Consider the following 19,664-nt stretch of genomic DNA (forward strand, 5'->3'; position numbering starts at 1 on the left):
AAAAGAGTAACAGAGCTCATGCCTTTAATCTGAGCTCTAGAGTGGTATGTAAAAGACAAGAGCCCAGTGTCTCAGGCTGCTTTCTGCAATTTAGTTTCCAGACATGTTGAGTAGAGGCGGCAGTCTGAGGCTTGGTGGAGAGCTCATAAGGACAGGATCACCCCTTTCAGTCTGAGGTAGAGGTTAAGAGCTAGTGGCCAGCTGCTTTGCTTTTCTGATTGTCAGCTTAAAGCTTGAACCCCAATATCAGTTCCTTGGTTTTTATTTGTGTGTGTGTGTGTGTGTGTGTGTGTGTGTGTGTGTACAGTTCTCACATGTGGAATCTAAATGAATGGCAAAGAATGAAAGTAGTTGCTAGAATCAGGAATGATGGGAACAAATGAGATGGTGTAGATCAGAAGACACTGATGCAAGAAGAAATATCCAAAATGACTAGATTTATAACAAATGGAGATTGGGTAATGGAAACTGTACACTACAAAGACACAAAGCCTAGGCAGCTTCATCACTGAGTTCCACCAAACATTTAAAGAAGCATTAATACCAGTACTTTTAAAACTTGCTCAAAACTACAAAAGAAAGAACTCTTCACAATTCATTCTGTAACTCTGATACACAGCCGAAGAAAACACACAAAATAGTGTCTCTAACACTAATAAGTGCAGAAATTTACCCAAACAGTACTATCAAATTAGTCTGTATTACTTTTGCATTGTTGGGAGTAAAATAAATGACAGAAACAACAGGTGAAAAGTTTGTTTTCTTACAGTTACAGTGGGTTTCAGTCCATTGTGCCAGCAGGAGTATGTGGCTGTTTACATCTTAGCAGAACAGAACACTAGGTCTGGACCAGTGGCCAGACTATCACCTTCAAAAGCTGGCTCCTAGTGACCTGTTGCTAGCTAGTCCCCACTTCCTAAAGTTTCCAGTGTCTCTCAAAATAGCACCACCAGTGAGTTAACAAGCATTTAAAACAAGAGGCTTTGGGGAAAATTTCAAATAAAATCAAAGTCCTATAACATTTGAAAAAGATTATACAACATGCCTAGTGATGTTTATCTCAGATCTGCAAAGTAATCTAGCACCTAAAAATCATTGTGAGAAATGATGTTAATAGAAAAAAAACCTGATTCATATGGCCACTTTAGTAAATTTGAAAAAGTATTTAATGAATATAACACCCTTTCATGAACAATGCTTAGTAAACTAGGCAAAGAAGAAATTTTTCTTAACCTGATAAGGATCATAAAACATATTTTAATATATTTTAATATTTATTCTTTGTACTTATGAGTATGTATATGTCACATGTGTGGGTGCTTCAGAGAACAGAAGAGGGTTTGGATCCCCTGGAGCTAGAGAGGCAAGCAGTTGTGAGCTGCCTGATGTGAGCGCTGGAAAGTGACCTCTGGAAGAGCAGCAAGTGCTTTTAACTGCGAAGTCATCTCTCCAGCCCCTGGAATTTTATTTGTTAATATTGAGTGTGTGTGCATGATGAGGGCAGAGGACAACTGTGTGGAGTCAGTTCTCACTTTCCACACTTACATCAAACTAGGGATTTGTACTCCGGTTACCAGGCTTGCATGAGAGGAGTCTTTACCTGCTAAGCCAGCTCGAGCATTCTATCTTCCTTGGTGGTGAAAAGTTAAATTCTGAGCTCCTAAGTTGGGAGTGGAACAAGACTATCTATTTGTCTACTTAACTGTTTCTATTAAATATTTCCCTGAAGGTTCTAGTTACAGCATTTAGGGAATGAAAACCAAGTTGGAGGACCCTCACTTCCCAGTTGCAAAACTTACTCCCAAAATATGGTATTGGTGTATACCTAGAAATATAGAAATTACTGTAATAGAATGTGGAGTCCAAAATTAAAACCTCATATTAACTCTAAATTGATTTCTGACAAAATTGTCATGATCAATCCATGAGGGAAAAAAAAATGTACTCTTCAACAAAGTGCCAAGACACTGCATATCTACTGCAAAAGAATGAAGGTAGAGTCAACATAATGAATAAAATTTCATCATCAGGATAGATCAGAAACTAAAATATAAATGCCAAACACATAAACTCTTAGAAGAAAATGTGAGTAAATTTTCATGACTTTCTTGGGTTAAGCAATGGTTTTGTGGATGTGACATCAGCAGTAAAATATACTTAAAAAAATGGTGACCAAAATTAATTTTGTGTGTTCATGGATATAGTCCATGTGTGTTTGGGTGGGGGAGTGCACATGTGTGTACAGGTACATGTGCTAACTAGAAGACAATTTCAAGTGTTGTTCTGAAGATGACATCTAGCATTTTAGTGTAAAGCAAAGTCTCTTGTTGACCCGGATCTTAATATGTAGGCAAGTCTGACTGGCCAGTAAATCCCATGGACATTTTTGTCTCCACCTCCAATACTTAGAATTATAAGCAGGTACCACTAACCATGGCTTTTTAAAAACATGGCTTGAACACAGTCATCATGTTTACAAAGTAAGCATCTTATTGTCCGAGTTGTCTCCCCAGCCTTACAAATTAACTTTTGTGCTTCAGATGATACTGTTAAGAATGTAAAAAGACAGACCTAGAAATTGGAAAAAAAAATATAACTCCTATATACTACACAAGACTGTGTATAAAATATATAAATGATGTGTAAAACATATAACTCTCAAAAACCACATGCCTTGGTTAGTTTTTGTCAGTTTGACATAAGAAAGAGTTTCCAGGAAAGAAGAACATCAATTGTGAAAATGTTTCCATCAGATTGCCAGGAGGCAAGTCTGGAGGGCCCAGTCAACTATGTTAGCCAGGTTTCTGCCTTGAGTTCCTCCTGTGATGGACTGTGATGTGGACGTGTTATGGTGTTTATCACAGCAATAGAAAGCAACCAAGATTTCACCCAATAAAAATAGGAAGAACTGAATAGAAATTTTCCAAAGAAGATATGTAAATAGCCAATAAGCACATGAAAAGATGTTCAGCATTATTAACCATTATGGAAATGCAAATCAAAACAATAGTGAGTTGCCACTTCATACTCACTAGGATGGCTGTAATCAAAAAGCAGATAATGAGAATGTGGGCAAATTGAAACCTTTATACACTGCTGGTGGGAACAGAGACGTGCAATTGCTTTGTTAAACAATCTTAAAAAAAATTAAATGCAGTTACATTACAACCCTACATAATTATTTGATAATAGAAAAAGAATGGATCACAACTACACAACACAGCACTGATTAAACCTTGAAAATACACTAAATCAAAGAAACTAATCACCATTAAAATGCAGCTTTCTAGTAGGTTGGGTTCCCATTACTCTAGAGAGTCAGCTTCCAAGTTCTCCTAGGTCCCTGCTTTACCCAGCCTAGCTGGCAGAGCTGCGTGTTTCCATCCTTTTTTATTCTTTCACTTAATGCCACAGTTTAAATCAAAGACATTTCTCCTTTTTGTTGTATTTCAGCTGTCCTCCAGCTGTGCCAAACTACAACCTTGGCTGCTGTCATCTGGCAAGGCCACTTGTGGCTCAAGGTCCCTGAGGCTAAGGGAAGCTTAGACTGTTGTGTTTCTTTATGGGTTTTGCTAATGGAAAGCAGCATACTTTAAAGGTATCAATTATTTTGAAAAAAAAATGAGGAGTGTGTAATTTCGTCCCTTTATACGTTGGTCTAGCAACTTGTACATAGATGACAATTCTGTGATCTTTTCTAATATATGTACAAATTTGTACATATTTCTTAATTGATTTAAAATGTTTATAAAGAATGTGAAGGGGGCATACTTCAATGGCCTAGCCATTCAGCCAGGCCTGGGTGGTATACCCATGACTTTTCTACTGAGTAGAGTCTTTTCAATTGGATTTAGCTCTGGCTAACCCTCTGCTCCCTCCAATGATGATCACCATGACTATTTCCATCTTCTTGGAATGGAGAAACTTCCTTATCTACTGCCCCCAGCTACTCAAAGCACCATCAGTTGCAGCCCATCATGTACTACTGATGGAATGCTGTTATTGGAAAAAGGGAAGTAAGAAAGAAGGAAGGAGAAACCAGACCCAAAGCCCACATGCTATATTCTTCTGAAATCCTCTAATATACAGATCTATGGAATTTTTATTGTCTTTTTTATTTAAATAATCTTATTTTTACATAGCAATCCCTATTCCCTCTCCCTCCCGTCCTCCCATTCCCCCCATAATCTTCCCATCCTAACCCCATCCACTCCTCAGAGAGGGTGAAACCTTCCATGAGGGATCATCAAAGTCTGTCACATCATTTGGGGCAGGACCTAGGCCCTGTGTATCTAGGCTGAGAGAGTATCCCTCCATAGGGAATAGGCTCCAAAAAGCCAATTCATGCACTAGAGATAAATCCTGGCCCCACTGTCAGCAGCCCCATAAACTGCCCAAACTACACAATAGTCACCCACATTCAGGGGGCCTAGTTCAGTCTTATGCAAGTTCCCCAACTGTCAGTCTGTAGTCCGTGAGCTCCCACTTGCTCAAGTCAGATGTTTCTGTGGGTGTCCCCAAAATGGTCTTGACCCCATGGAATTTTTAAGATATCTTAATCCTTTCCTATGGCTGGGGATTGGGTTAGAGTGTGTGATGGAGGATGGAGAGATTATTCCTGGCACATATGATGGCTTACTAGCAATAGCCCATGATGTATGTTGTTCATGATACAAAATATGTTTTGTATGCATCATGACATAATATGTTGCTAGTATTTATTTTAAACGTCATGCCATCGAAATAAGAAATTGAAGTTCCCAAACAGATTTTTCTCCTTATTTTAATCATAGGAGTCTTTAGTTGTTACATCATGCAGTTTGTTTACAATGACCGGGTACGGTGGTAGTGTGACAGGACAAGACAGTGCAGAGGTTCCTCCATCTTGTATACAGAGGTTGTTTCCAGGTTTAACTAGAATCTGATCTCCTTAATGGAAAATCCCATGGAAAACTACCCAACTCTTTTCTAGGTATCAAAAGTCAGGATGTCCTAGGTAACTTATCTTAGCCTTTGCTTAAATTGCCTGTTTCTGCTGAACCTCTTCCAGTTACCTGTTAATCTTAGGTGCCTATTTTGGGCAGAACTCCCTCCAGCTAACCCCTTTTCTTAGCTTCTGATAAACTGCTTACTTCAAACTTATTACTCTGCAAAGCATCCCCTGAAGCTGCCATGTTTGATGCCTAGACAATGTCTCTGCCCATGAGACACATCTAGGTCCCTTAACACTTATGCATGATCCCAGCCAATTGGAATAAAGACACAGTGTCTGAGTGGTCATCTCTGGTGAGATCCCTGTAACAGTGTATGCCCATGATCCCAGCATTCAGGGAGGTGAGGTAGGACCATAGCTATTGTGAAGATATCTTTGCTACATAGTAAGACCCTGTCTCAAAAAATTAGAATCAGAGTATAATAGCACATGCTTTATTTACGGATCATTGGAGGTTAAGACAAGAGGATTGTGAATTCAAGACCAGTTTGGGTTACACAGACTAGACAGTTTGTATCTGGCCTGAGTTACATAGCAAAACCATGTCTCAACAAGAAAAGAAGGAAAGAAAGGAAGAAAGAAAGAAAGGAAACTGTGTAAGGTGAGATGAGTGGTATATGGGAGGGTTTGAACAGAGAAAATGGAAGAGGAAAATGATGTAAATTTATTATAATTTCAAAACTAAAAGACATAATAGAGAAATCTCTACTTCTTGAAAATCATATCTTTTTTATACTAATCATGAAAAATAAAGAACAAAGTCAAGTTGTAAAGCAGAGCTATTGCATAAATTAGAAACAAATTCTATGCAAATAATACAATTGTAAAGTATGTAAAATATCACAGTGAGAAGAAATCTAAGATAGCGTAGTCAAGGGCTCAAAAACTTTTGCCAGAAAGGAGCAGGTAATACTGACACTTTACTGACCAGCTGGTCTTTCTCACAACTTCTTCATTCTGCCTTTATAGTGTAAATGAAGTTATATAGGTGGAGTTTTTCATTGGTACCATGATCAGCTCTGTTCCACAAGCCACTTTCCAAATAACAGCTCAGACTTATCATTAAGTGTAAATGTTCAGCCAATGGCTCAGGCTTATTACTAACTAGCTCTTACAATTTAAATAAAGCCATTTCTATTCATCTATTGCTACCCCAAGGCTCATGGCTTTACCTCTCCTGCATGCCCTGCTTCCTTTCAGTCTGGCTGGTGACTCCTCCTCGACTCTGCCTTCCTTCTTCCCAGCATTCTCCCTGCCCTCAAAATCCTGCCTAGCTATTGGCCAATCAGCTTTTTATTAACAATGAAAGCAATATATATTTGCAGTGTACAAAGATTGTACCACGGCACAGTTATAAACAATACAGAAATGATTGGAAGTTACCGTATTCCAATAAAAGTTTATTTCAAGTACCTTCAACACCCCCCAACACACACACACACACACACACACACACACACACACACACACACACACTTCCCTTTGTAGGAAAAAGAGGCAAATAGAAGAGGAGTATACTTCAACCCAGGTCACAAAGGAAAATGAGAGTGTAAGTTCTCTTGGAATCCCTTGGCAGAAGGCTGTTAAATGGAGCAGGGCTGGCCCCTGCTCCCTGTATCAAAGTGAAATCTGCTTGCTCCAACAAAGGCTCCCATCACTGCCATCAACTATGATGTGTCACATACGAGTTTCCTCCTCAGTACTGAGGCAATATAAGCACTGTGCACTTGAACCTTACAAACTGTGAGCTAAGTAAACTTTATATTTTTGTAGAGGTAGCTATCTTAAGTATTTCATTCTAATAATGGAAAACTGACTAATGCACAGCATTTAATAAGAAATCATTTTGTGTTTTCAATAATAAAAGTAGCTTGCCCCTGCTTTCCTGATATATCTTGTCAAAGCTTTCAGATACCATACTAAAATATAAGTACTCATTGCTGTCACACTCAACTTTAGACCCTTTAAGGTAGAGCTAGGCAAGTTATTTCCAGGTACGGCTTAATAGGCATCAAGTTAATACAGCCTAGGTGCTGTTTACCTGTTATAAATGAATCCATTGTCATTAAATGTTACTAATGTGCAACGCTGAATAAGATTTAATATCAAAAGGTACTGTACTGGTTTTTATCTAATGCTTTTCTTCTCAGAACATAATCTGATCTCTTGCTTATAGAAAACCCATCCAAATATATAATGGCATATTTATCTTCCTTAATGTAACGTGTATATTTTCTAGCCATACATTATGTTTCCTTTTAATGCAGTACCTAAAACATTTAAACAGTAGTGATTACAAAAGCAGCTATCAGACAAATTCATGGTACTTAGGCATCATGAGGAATGCATGAAATCCTTAAATAACCATTAAGCTTCATTCACCCATCAGAGTCGTTAACATAAGAAAACTACTTCCTCTTGCTGCCTTGTTTTTGTTTTGTTTGTTTGTTTTTGTTGTTGATAGTGGTGGTGGTAGTTTTGCCCATTGATTGGCCAAAGGTCTAAAACATAGAGGGAAAAGTTGAGGCATTTACAACCTGGGAATGGAACTTTTATTTCTGCAATAATTAGAACTGTCCAAGTGAAATCTCACTTGGACAAGTTGGTTTCCCAGCAGACATCCCCTTTCTGCTAATAAGGTGTACTTATGAAGGTACACTTTGTTCCAAATGTAGAATTGTTATATTGAGCACTAAAAGAAAATGTAAATGGCTTTCTAGATTTGTTGATGAATGTACTTTCAAAAACTCGTATTTCAGTGCAGAATCTTGGTTTTCCTATGGTCCTGCCATTTCTTGTGGTCTGAGTTTAGAAAACAGAACAAGTGAAAAGTATAAAAGCATGTTCAAGTGAAGCCTTTCTATTAATTTCAAATGGTCATATACAAAAATCTCAGAGGTTTTATATTGCTCTTTTTATTTTAAGGTGACTTAAAATGCATTAGTTTCTCATGTGGCAAACTCTACTACCATCTTCTTCACTCTACTACCATCTTCTTCCTGAGCTTGTCATCAACGACTGACAATGTCAGAGGTGATGCTTCATTGGCCAGGAAGTTGCCATAATCTGTACTCTGCAGGTGCAGCTTCAAGTCCTTGAGCATCTGGTGCTGTACCAGGTTGAGGTAGTCCTCCTGGCTGAGCACCCTGGCCTTCAGGACACATACTAATCCCTTCAAGTAGCCATTGTCCGTGTTACAATAAAACTTCTGGAAAAACAACTTGATGGCCATGGGGGCATCGGTCCTGGACTTCCTTACTTCTAACTACATGATTGACAATGTGATCCTGCTCATCCCAGGCAAATTGCACCAGTGTTCAATTGCAGAACTTGTGCCCAAGTGCCACCCACTAGCAGCTTTGAGCAGATGGAGGCATGAACATCACACAGACACCTGCAGAAGTCTACAGTGCCATTCTGGTGGATACTCCCCTGGTAGCTTTTTTTCTCAAAGCAGGACCTTGATGAGATGAACGTTGAGATAATCCAAAATACTATCTACAAGGCCTCTCTGGAGTCCTTCTACAAATCCTGCACTTTATTGGGTGGGACCAGAGTTGATGCCATGTGTCCTGTCTTAAGAGTTTGAAGCAAACTGCCACATCATCATCACTATCAGCTCTTTTGGCACACAGCTGTTCAAGGAGGACTATCTCAACCTCTTTCCACACTGTGGCCGACTCTACCCTGAGGACTTGGCTCAGCTGGCTCAGGCAATGACTGTGAAAAGGTCAGGAATGTAACTGATTACTGCCCAGAAAACAAACTGCCTTTTGAAGAGGCAGGTAGCAACAAGACCCTGGGGGACTGAATCTTTGAGCATGCGGTGAAGTTGAACAAGTTGTTCTGCCTGAACCAGTTCCATTTTGGTTTCTTTTATGCTTAAGGAACAGGAATGTCACAACATTGTGTGGATTGCTGAGTACATTGCTCAGCACCATCCTGCCAAGGTCGACAGCTATATTTCCTGTCTTCTCACATTCCAACCTAAGGTTCCCAAGTACACTGTGTCTTTGAGTGCCTTAGCGGAGCCCATGGCTCACTTGTCTGAACTGGTGAGGCATAACACATTGTCCAGGGGACTGCTCTTAGGCATAAAAAGGAATTAGGGACCTTTCCCCTGATGAAGAATTGTCAAAGATCCTTTCTGGAGAGAGAATCCATGGCCCTGTTTACAGTCACTGACTCTCCCTAACCTGAGAACTCCTGGGGCAGTGTAAGCTTCCTTTTCCCTTTGTGGGCCATCCCCAGAGCCATGGTCCATGGGAAGAATAGAGAGTGTATGTCCTTGAAGTATGGGGGATGTAACTTTGTAGCCCTCTCCCCCAGCTCTGCTACTTCGTGACAATAAAACTGCCCGCTTTGCTAGGCCAAAAATAAACAAAACAGAAAAGAAATACATTAATTTAATCTATAGTTCAGAACACAACTTGTTTGTGTGGTCTTTGCATTTCTCTTTACAGCCATTCTAATTTAATGTTTGAAATTATAATTAGTAGTCTAAGAAGTGATGGTTAACATTTGACTCTTAAAAATATTTGTGAAAATTAAGTGTCATACTAATTTTATTGACTAGATACAACATGAATATAGTAGGGATTTCCAATAAAAGTTTCCATGATTAACTATGAACTGTTTTTTTACTCAAGTAATTGGGGCTTATGTGAAGGACTTTTCAGTAATATCTCTCACTCAGTAAATATCATGGAGGAAAAATTGTAAAGATAAACACAAGAAATGTCTGTGGCTGTGAAGAAGCTGAAGACACAAGGTCTTGGTTCTACACACACCTTGGCTTTGGATTTCTGGCCTCCAGAATTTTGACAGACTAAAGGTCCAAAGTGATTAAGTAACAAGTCCACAGACAGCCAACTCACACTAAGTATATGCGATATCTGTTGAATTTCAAATGCCTAACGAACCTTGAGTTTTGTAGAAGTCACAGAATGGTTTTCAACTCCTTAATTCAGACCACATAGCCAAAGAATCCAGGAAGAGTGAGAACCCTTGGCCTAATGTGTCATGATTTCTAAATATGTGATAAAGATGAGAAGAAAACACTTAAGGATTCAGTATGTTCAGATGGCACCAAACCACAAAGCTAATTAGGTTACATAATTACTAGGATGTGAGACCATGAGACCATCAGTTGGAATGGGTGATCTTAATATGTTCTCTTGGGTTTTATTCATTGACTATTTTGGAGCAATTACTAGCTTTTACAATTTAGCTGTCCTGTGACAATACCCTAACCACACCACCAAACTTCCACCTACAATTTTATGTGTTTTTTGCTTCTCTCCCTAAGGCCACATGGGAACTACTGTGTATCTGACAACATGAGACCTTTTTTCTATTGTAGTTTTAATTTGTTATTATTTTGAAACACTGTCTCTCTATGTGACTCAGAGTGGCTTGTGACTTATTATGTACACTGCCCTCAAGCTCGCAGTTCTGCCTCATGCACTGAAGTGCTGGAATTATAGTTATTCTGCCACATCAAATATCATATGGTCTTCATATCAGATCCAAAAATTACAATGAAAATTCATCACAATGTGTATTTGCAGAGGATAATAAACCCATAAGATTGATGCTAACCAATTAACCTAATGAATGCTAGTTGATCTCTTCTATGTTCACATTTGAGAACAGGTTTACTAAATATGTGTGATGCTTAGTCTTAAGTGTCAACTTTAAAGAATCTAGAATCAACTGGGAGATAAGCCATTGGGCTACTGAGGGAGATAAGTGTTGTAGGATAATCTTTCTGTACACTGAAGATGTGTCTCTGCCTAAGGTGTCTTCTCATTGGTTTAATAAAGAGATGAATAGCCAATAGCTAGGCGATAGAGAATAGGTGGAACTTCTGTGGAGAGAGAGGAACTCTGAGAAGAAGAGAAGTGGGATTTTGACACTCAGACACTGAGGGAGTCGGACATATAGAATGGAGGAGAGGCAGAACATAGATTAATGGAAATGGGTTAATTTAAGTTATGAGAGCTCGTTGGAAAAAAACCTAAGCTAAGGCCAATAATAAAAAGTCTCTGTGTGGTTATTTGGGAGCAGGAAGTACACAAAAGCCTGGCTTAAAGATTGAGTTACTTGAGGTAGGATGAATACAGATGTACAAGACCAGCTGTCCCCCATGGTCCTGCTGATAAGACCATCTGGCTATAACTGTCTTGCTAGGAATGAAGATATTTAAAGAGACCCTTGTGCCCCCAAACTTTGATTATACAATTATTGAAACAATGGACCCCACAAAACTGGAATTTCCTCCAAGAATTTGAAGTTGGGAGAAAGAAAAGTCTGAGGCCCTGAGGTCAGCCAGAGGCTGAACTTGTCTGCTGGAAAAAGATTTATAGTTTGTCAGGTGACCTTTCAGGAAAAATTAGAACTGAGACGATGGTGGCAGGTGGAATCACACTTGGCCTGACTGCTGAGTTATATACAACTCTGGCTCTTTATTTAAGTCTAAACCTCATGTTAACACCTCTGAAGACAGACTTGGGGTTGACTACTGGGCCCCTTTGTTTCTATGTTCTTTATGTGGACATGTTAAATAAATCTTTTTCTGGTTTTCACTATTGTATCTTTAATTGGCTTAGTGAGGACAGGTATTGGGATATTCCTTGCAATACTGTCATTTCTCTCTTATCAAATGGGAAACTTTATTCTGCGACTTATTTTTGATGTTTATAAGGCCTCACAGTTAATAGATTTATGAAGTCTTAGAAGAGATTTGTTAATTTTGTTGGAACTGTTGAAAACTATGGGGGACTTTGAAAGTTAGACAATATGCTTTTGTTTTGTTTTTAGTTTTAGTTTGTTTGGTTGAGACAGGTTTTCTGTTTAACAGCCCTGGCTGTCCTGTAACTTGCTCTGTAGAAGAGGCTAGCCTATGCCTCCTAAGTGTTGGGGTTAAAGGTGTGCCACCAATGCCCAGCTTAGACAGTATGTTTTACTTTAAAGGTTGGCCATGAGTCTTTGGGAACAAGGAGTTGGAGTTTATGGATTAAAAGTGGTATGTTTGTGTGTCATGTTGACAGGAGATAAAGTCATGATAGTTGATATTGACTAGGATCTAAAAATCACCTAGAAACAGACCTCTGGGCAAGTCTGTGAGTTAAATAAGATGAGATGACCACTCTAACTCTAGACAGCAATTCCATGTCCTGGATTGGATAAAAAGGAGAAACTGACCTTAGTGCTAGCATTCATCTTTCTCTGCCTCCTTAATGTGACTACCATGTGACCAGCTGCTTTTTGCTTCTGCTACCTGTAGACTGTGAGTCAAATAAATCCCTCCTAAGTGTTTCATTAGCTATTTTGTCATAAAATCAAGAAAAGTAACAAAACCAGCCTGTGTTTCTTGTGTCCTGGAGTCAGGAGGCAGTTTCCCTGTATTTGTAGGCAAATCAAGAACCAAGGGAATAAAATTATGAACAAAATAGAATCATCAAAAGTATAAGCCAGTCATGTTGTCTCATGACTTTATATCCCAACATGGAGGCAGAAAAATTGCCACAAAATGAAAGTCAGCATGAGATTCATAGTTCCAGCAATGATGAAATAAATAGTAAGATTATGTAGAAAAGAAAAAGAAACAGAAAAGAAATTTATAAAGAAACTATGATATATAATTGCCTTTAGCAATACTATACATCAAGAATAGCTAATACCATGCAAATTATATCCTCTTATTTGTTTTTTTGTTTTGAGGCTGGGTCTCCCTATGTTGACCTGGCCTAGAACTTTCTATGTACATCAGTTTGGCAGCAGTCCTCCTACCTCTGCCTCCTAAGTGTCAGAATCATAGGTGTGCAACATCATGGCATGTTTTGTATGGTATTTGGAGACAAACTCGTGGGTTTTGTTTGTGATAGGTAAGCACTCTAGGAATTGAGCCACAAATTACATCTGGAAGTATAAAAATAGATAAGAAACTGGTCCTTAATGATTTTATACTCTAGACCCTTGCCTGCTTGTAGTAATGTTTTTCTTAATTTTTAAAGTTATCATATAAAATAACGTGTTTGTGAGATTTTCATTCATGTGTCATTACATTGGTCTTTATCCATCCTCCCTCTGTACACTCCCCAACCCTTTTCGCAGTTACAGGTCTTAGCTCTTACGTTGTCAATTCCAATGTTTCAATTGTTTTACAATCTGTTTCTTGCTGAATTGTTATCCTATTTTGCTGACTCATCCATATTGCTGATTTGTCATCCTTTTTTTCTGCACTTTTCTTCTATGTTTCTAACTTTCCCATTCAGGTCCTGGATTGAATTCATCACTTTTTCTTTAAGTAATGATTTCTTTCAGTAATGATTTAAACTAGTAAGCTTTTGAAATATTTATACAACATTATATCTATTTCAGAATCTTTCAGTGTAGTAACTGAGGAGTTCTGATCCTATGGGAGAGTCGTGTTACCTTGCTTTTTCATGTTTGCATCTTTGTTTGTTTTGATGTCTATCCTTATTTTGCTTATGTATGTTGGTATTGGGCATCCTACACGTGAGGGCTGAGTTTCCAGTACCACCTTGAAAGGAGAAACTGCCTTAATAGCAGTATCAACCATGCGATTTGTAGAAATACACTTAAATTGATTAAAGCCCACCAATTCAACAGCTAAGTCCATAAACCAGAAATTGTAGGACTAACTCAGAGTGAGCTATAGGGCTAAAATTTGTTTAGTATAAAGAGTGGAAGAGAGATAAGGGCAAGTAAGTGAATGGAAAAATAAGATGGAAGAAGAATGTTTTGGAAGGGAAGAGGAAAAAGCAAAAAGTTAGAAAACAGAAAAAGGTTTTTCTAATAATGAAAAATTAGAAACAAAATTAGGTAAATGTGAGAAAAGAATAGAAAATTTTAATTTAATTTAAATGTGAGGATGTTTTTGTCTTTTTAGTTTCTATTTTATGCATGTGGGAGTGTGTGGGTGTGGTGTATATATATATATATATATATATATGTGTGTGTGTGTGTGTGTGTATGTGTGTTCATGCATTTTCATGTATGTGGGCAGGTGTATATGTGCACATGCATATGTAGGCTCAAGATTGGACATCCAGTGTCTTCCTCAATCACTCTCCACCTTATGCATTAACTCAGAGTCTCTCAATAAACCCAGAGCTACTTGGTTCAGCTAGTCTGGCCAGCCTGCTTGCTATGGAGCTCCACAGTTTCTGCCCAGTGCAATTGCCAGTGGGCTGCATGCAACCATTTAAGACTTTTTCCATTGGATCTGGGGACCTGAACCCTTGATTTCATGATTTCTGGGCAGATGCTTTATTGGCTCAACCTTCTTCCCAATCAGCCCCCATGAAGATTTTCTTAAATATAAAAAAATAAGAATGTGAATATACTACTAAAAGTATGTATACTGGGAAGAATCAGCCGTGGAAAAACATGGAGTAAAAATTTTTTTTAAAAAGAAGGGAAAAGAAAATTATACAATAATGAAAAATGTGTACAGAAATTAAATGACTGTAGTAGGGGGAATAGATTTAAAATATAAATTTTAGTATGATACACAAAAAGTACTGCTAAAGGTATATTTAAAAAGAAAAAGTGGTGGAAAGATAAAGGTAAAGAAAAATGGCAGCAGAAAATGATGAACTGTTGGAGAAGTCTTTTTTTTCTGTATTCCCAGCAAGTAGAGACTACCCATCATATGCTGGCCATCATATAGTCAACTGGTCTTGTGGATCACTGTCTTTCCAGTGGTTTATATTGTTTTGTGAGACTTTCAAGTGTCCCATTTATAAACATCCCTTCTTTGTATGCCAGAGGCCTCTGCTGGTCATAGTTAACTTTGCAGTCTATGGAATGGGCTGGTGATCCCACCCTTCAGAGACCACAAATCATACCACTTGGACTGCTTAATTTTCCAGCTGGGATGGTGTCTTCTATACCTACTGGAAGTTTGGGGACCAACCAAGATCTGTTCAGATAGAGAGCTGACTTAACACTTGCAAGAGCTCATGAGTGTTAATCACCATTCTGATGCATGCTGTTGTGGAGGCCTAGTAGGCTTCCGGGGCTTCAGAGTTCTTGGGCTCTACAAGAGATCTACAATTCTTGAACTCTAGAATTGGGTGACCAGTTTCTTGGTCACCCAAGCATCAGTGGGTATGAGTTTCATCTCATAGAGTGGGCCTTAAATCAATCAGGTATTTGTTGATTACTCCCCCAAGCTTTGTGCTACTGTTGCACTAGTGTATCTTGCAAGCAGGACACCATTGTAATTCCAAGAGTTTGTAACTGGATTGTTATATACCTTTCTCCTTTGGTAGCATGAAGAGTACCTTCTGGTACCAACACCATTTGCCAATTGGGGTAAAGACTATAGGCATGCACCAGCTCAATTTCTCCATGTTCATTGAGTTGTGTAGGAAGGCTACTGCTTTATTTTTTTTTTTTGTTTTGTTTTTTGTTTTTTTTTTTTTTTGTTTTTTTGTTTTTTTGTTTTTATCCAGCTACTTTGCTGAAAGTGTTTATCAGCTGTAGGAGTTTCCCAGTGGAATTTTTGGGGCCAGTTACATACACTATTTTATTATCTGCAAATAACAATACTTTGACTTCTCCCATTCCTACTGATTTCCTTCAGTTGTCTCATTGCTGTAGCTAAGACATGAAGTATTATATTCAACCCATATGGACAGAGTGAACAAACTTGATTTGTTCACGATTTTATTGTAATTCCTTTGAGTTTCTCTCCATTGAAGTGGATATTGGCTGAGGGCTTACTGTAAATTGCTTTTATTATGTTGGGCTATGGGCCTTGTATTCCTAATCTCTCCAGGACTTTCATCATGGAAGTTGTTGAATTTTGGCAAAGGAGTTTTCTGAGATTATCATGTGTTTTTTTTTTTTATTTCTGCCTATTTATATGGTGGATTACATTTATCAGTTTACATATGTTGAACCATCCCTACATCTCAGGGATGAAGCCTACTTGGTGAATTGAATGATCTTTTTGATGTGTTCATGGATTTGGTTTGCAGATATTTTGACTTATTTTGCATCTATGTTCATAAGGGGAATTGTCCTGTAATTTTTTTCTTTATTGTGTTTTTATGTGGTTTGGGTGTCAGAGTAACTGTGGCCTCATAAAATGAATTTGGCAATATCCCTTCTGTTTCCATTTTGTGAAGTAATTTGAGGAGTATTGGCATTAACTCTTTGAAAGTCTACTAGAATTCCTGTGCTTAAACCACCTGGCTCTGGGCTTTTTTTTTTTTTTTTTTTTTTTTTTCCTTTTTTCTTTTTGGTTGGTGGACTTTTAATGACTGCTTCAGTTTTATTAGGAATTATATATCTGTTTAAATTACTTACCTAATATTGATTTAACTTTAGTAGAAACATATCCATTTCTTCTATATTTTCCAATTTGTTAGAGTACAGGTTTTTAAAGTATGTCCTAATGATTCTATGGATTTCCTCAGTGTGCATTATCATGTCCCTCTTTTGTCTCTAATTTTGCTGTTATTTGTTGCTCTCTGACTTTTAGTTAATTTGGCTACAAAATTGTCAATAATACTGATTTTCTCAAAGAACCAACTCTGTTTGATTTTTGCTTTGTTTTTGTTTGTTTGTTTCTATTTTATTGATTTCAGCCCCGAGTTTTGTTGCTTCTTGCCATCTACTTCTTTTGGGTGTGATTTCTTCTTTCTTGTTCCATGTCTTTCAGGTGTGCTGTTAAGTTCCCACTGTGAAATCTCTCAATTTCTTGATGTAGGTACTTAAAAGCTATGGGACTTGCCTATTAGAACAGCCTTCATTGTGTCCTGTAAGTTTTGGTATGTAGGGATTTAATTTTCATTCAATAGTGAAAATATTTTAGTTTTGTTCTTAATTTCTGTCTTGACATAATTTTCATATAGCAGTGAGTTGCTCAATTTCCAAGAGTTGTAAAGATTTTATTGTTTCTGTTGTTGATATCCAGGTTTAACCCATGGTGGTATGATGAGGTACAGGGAGTTATTTCAGGTTTTTTAATATCTTTGAGACTTCCTTTGTATCTGAGAATGTGGCCAATTTTGAAGAAAGTTCCAGGAGCTGCTGAGAAGTTATGTTCTTCTGAGTTTGAATGAAATGTTCTGTAAATATGTGTTAGGTCCATTTGTCTTATGATGTCAGTAAATTCCAACATTTCTCTGCTTAGTTTTTGTCTGGGTAACCTGTATATTGACAAGAGTGGGATATTGAAATCATCTGCTATTCCTGTGTGAGGATCAATATGTAATTTAAGCTGTAGTCGTGTTTCTTTTATGAACTTGGGTGCTCTTGTGTTTTGGTGTATAGATGTTAAGAATTATACTCTTGGTGGATTATTCCTTTGATGAGTATGTGTGGCCTTCCCTATGTCTTCTGATTAATTTTAGTTTGAGATCTATTTTGCCAGATATTAAAAATGGCCACACGGGCTTACTTCTTGGTTCCATTTCCTTGGAATATCTCCTCCTATCCTTTTACCCTGAGGGGAAATTTACCCTTGATGCTCAGGTCTGTTTCATTCTTGAATGTGGCAGCACGATGGATCTTGTTTTAGAATCAATTCTGTTATGTCTGTCTTTATTGGTGAATTGAGGCCATTGGTATTAAGAGTTATCAATGAGTAGTGTTTGTTGATTACTGTTATTTTGTTGTTATAATGCCCCCTTGATTTGTTTGTTTATGATTATTTATTCTTTGTGATTTCTTGGGTGTGAAAATTTTCCAGGTTGAAGTTTTCCTTCTAGTGCCTTTGGTAATGCTGGATTTGTAGATAGATTTTGCTTAAATTTGATTTTTATCATGAAACATCTTTTTATCCAACTATTGCAATTGAAAGTTTTGCTAGGTGTAGTAGTCTGGGTGCATCTATGGTCTCTTAGAGTCTGTAGCACATTTGTCCAGCCCCTTCTGGTTTTAGCATCTCCATTGAGAATTCAGGTCTGCCTTTAAATGTTACTTGGTCTTTACCCCCCTTGGAGCTTTTATTTAATATTCTTTGTTCTGTACATTTAGTGTCTTGATTATTATGTGTCAAGAGGAGTTTCTTTTCTGGTTCAGTCTATTTGGTGTTCTGTATGCTTCTTGTAACTTAATAGGTACTTCTTTCTTTAGGTTACTTCTTACTTTAGGTTATGATGTTGTTAAAAATATTTTCTGTGCCTTTGACCTGGGTTCCTTCACTTCCTCTATCCCTATTATTCTTAGATATTTTTGTCTTTTGATAGTGCCACAGACTTCTGGATGTTTTGTGCATATATATATTCCTTTGACCAAGGCATCCATTTCTTCTATCTTGTCTTCAGTGCCCCAAGATTGTCTCTTACATTTCTTTTACACTGTTGGTAAGATTTGCCTATGAGGTTCCCATTTGAGCTCCTAAATTTTACATTTCTAAATTTCCCTCAATTTTTGTTCATAAATTTGTTTTTCACTTTCACATCTTGAACTGTTTTATTCATTTCCTTCCAATGTTTGAATGTGTTTTCTTTGAGGCATTTATTCATTTCCTCTTTAAGAAACTATCATATTCCAAAAAGCTATTTTAAGGTCCTTGTCTTGTGCTTCAACTGTGTTGGTTTCTCAGGGCAACTGTAGTGGAGTTGCTAGGCTGTAGTCAGGACATATTGTCCTGCTATCATTGGTTGTGTTTTTATGCTGGCATCTTGGCATCTGGGTTTAGGAAGATTGTATGTAATTCTAGGTACTTATATCTTGTCTTTGTTAGGTGGGCGTTTTGTTCCTTGGTTTCTGTTGCTCTCTCTGGTTCTTAGAAGAGTATGGTGGCTGTGTGTTGCCTGGTAGGGACTGCTTCTTGAATCTTGCTAGGTGTAGCAACTGGGGGTTCTGTGTATAATGTATTACTAAGAACTGGGGGCTGACACTTCAGAATGGGGATGGGCTAGGAAATGAGCCTGAGAAAGTCCACAGGAGGGAGGAAATCAGGGTGATCCACCAATATTTTCTTAGTCCACTGGGAATAGGGACTGAGAGTGAGAAGCCACAGCAGGTAGTCTGCTATATAACTGACCTGAGACTAGGGGCCTGGATATGGAGGAGAGCAGGAAGATTGAAAATCTGAAGCTTGCCTACCTGCTTCACCAGCTTATTTGTTTCTCTGGCAGACTTGGCTGGTGGATTCCCATGGAATGCCTGCTGGAGTTGGGGGCTGCTTCCTTGGCCTGTGTGTTCAATTCTTTAAAAAAAAATAAAATAAAATACAGGAAATAGCTGGGCAGTGGTGGCACGCGCCTTTAGTCCCAGCACTTGGGAGGGAGAGGCAGGTGGATCTGTGAGTTAGCCAGCCTGGTGTACAGAGCTAGTTCCAGGACAGGCTCCAAAGCTATACAGAGAAACAAGATTGTAATATAAATAAAAATTGTAAAAAAATTGCAAAAAAAAACCACTATGACAATTCAATAAAGATGAAAAATGATATTGAAATGACTATATGTTTGGAAAAGGGAGAAATACTATAATAGTTTTTTTCTAATAATTTTGGATATTCCTTTTTGATCCTGAAACAAATTTGGCAGTTGGTAATAGTTTTTAAATTAAAGATTACAGCATGAACTCTGATATCCTATCAACGCATGATTCAGATTCTGTTACAATTCAATATATTGGTCTATCTTGTGCCTTGAATGGAACTTTCATGTGCAAATTT

The 19,664-nt window shown here is 37.9% G+C and overlaps 1 pseudogene; it reads left to right on the plus strand.

Moving 5' to 3' along the window:
- Nucleotides 1-8,223: 8,223 nt before the first annotated feature.
- LOC127218563 (V-type proton ATPase subunit d 1-like) lies at nt 8,224-9,102 on the plus strand (annotated as a pseudogene).
- The last annotated feature ends 10,562 nt before the right edge of the window (nt 9,103-19,664 follow it).

The sequence above is a fragment of the Phodopus roborovskii genome, unplaced genomic scaffold (genome assembly GCF_943737965.1).
Source record: "Phodopus roborovskii unplaced genomic scaffold, PHOROB, whole genome shotgun sequence".
Classification (NCBI taxonomy): Eukaryota; Metazoa; Chordata; class Mammalia; order Rodentia; family Cricetidae; genus Phodopus; species Phodopus roborovskii.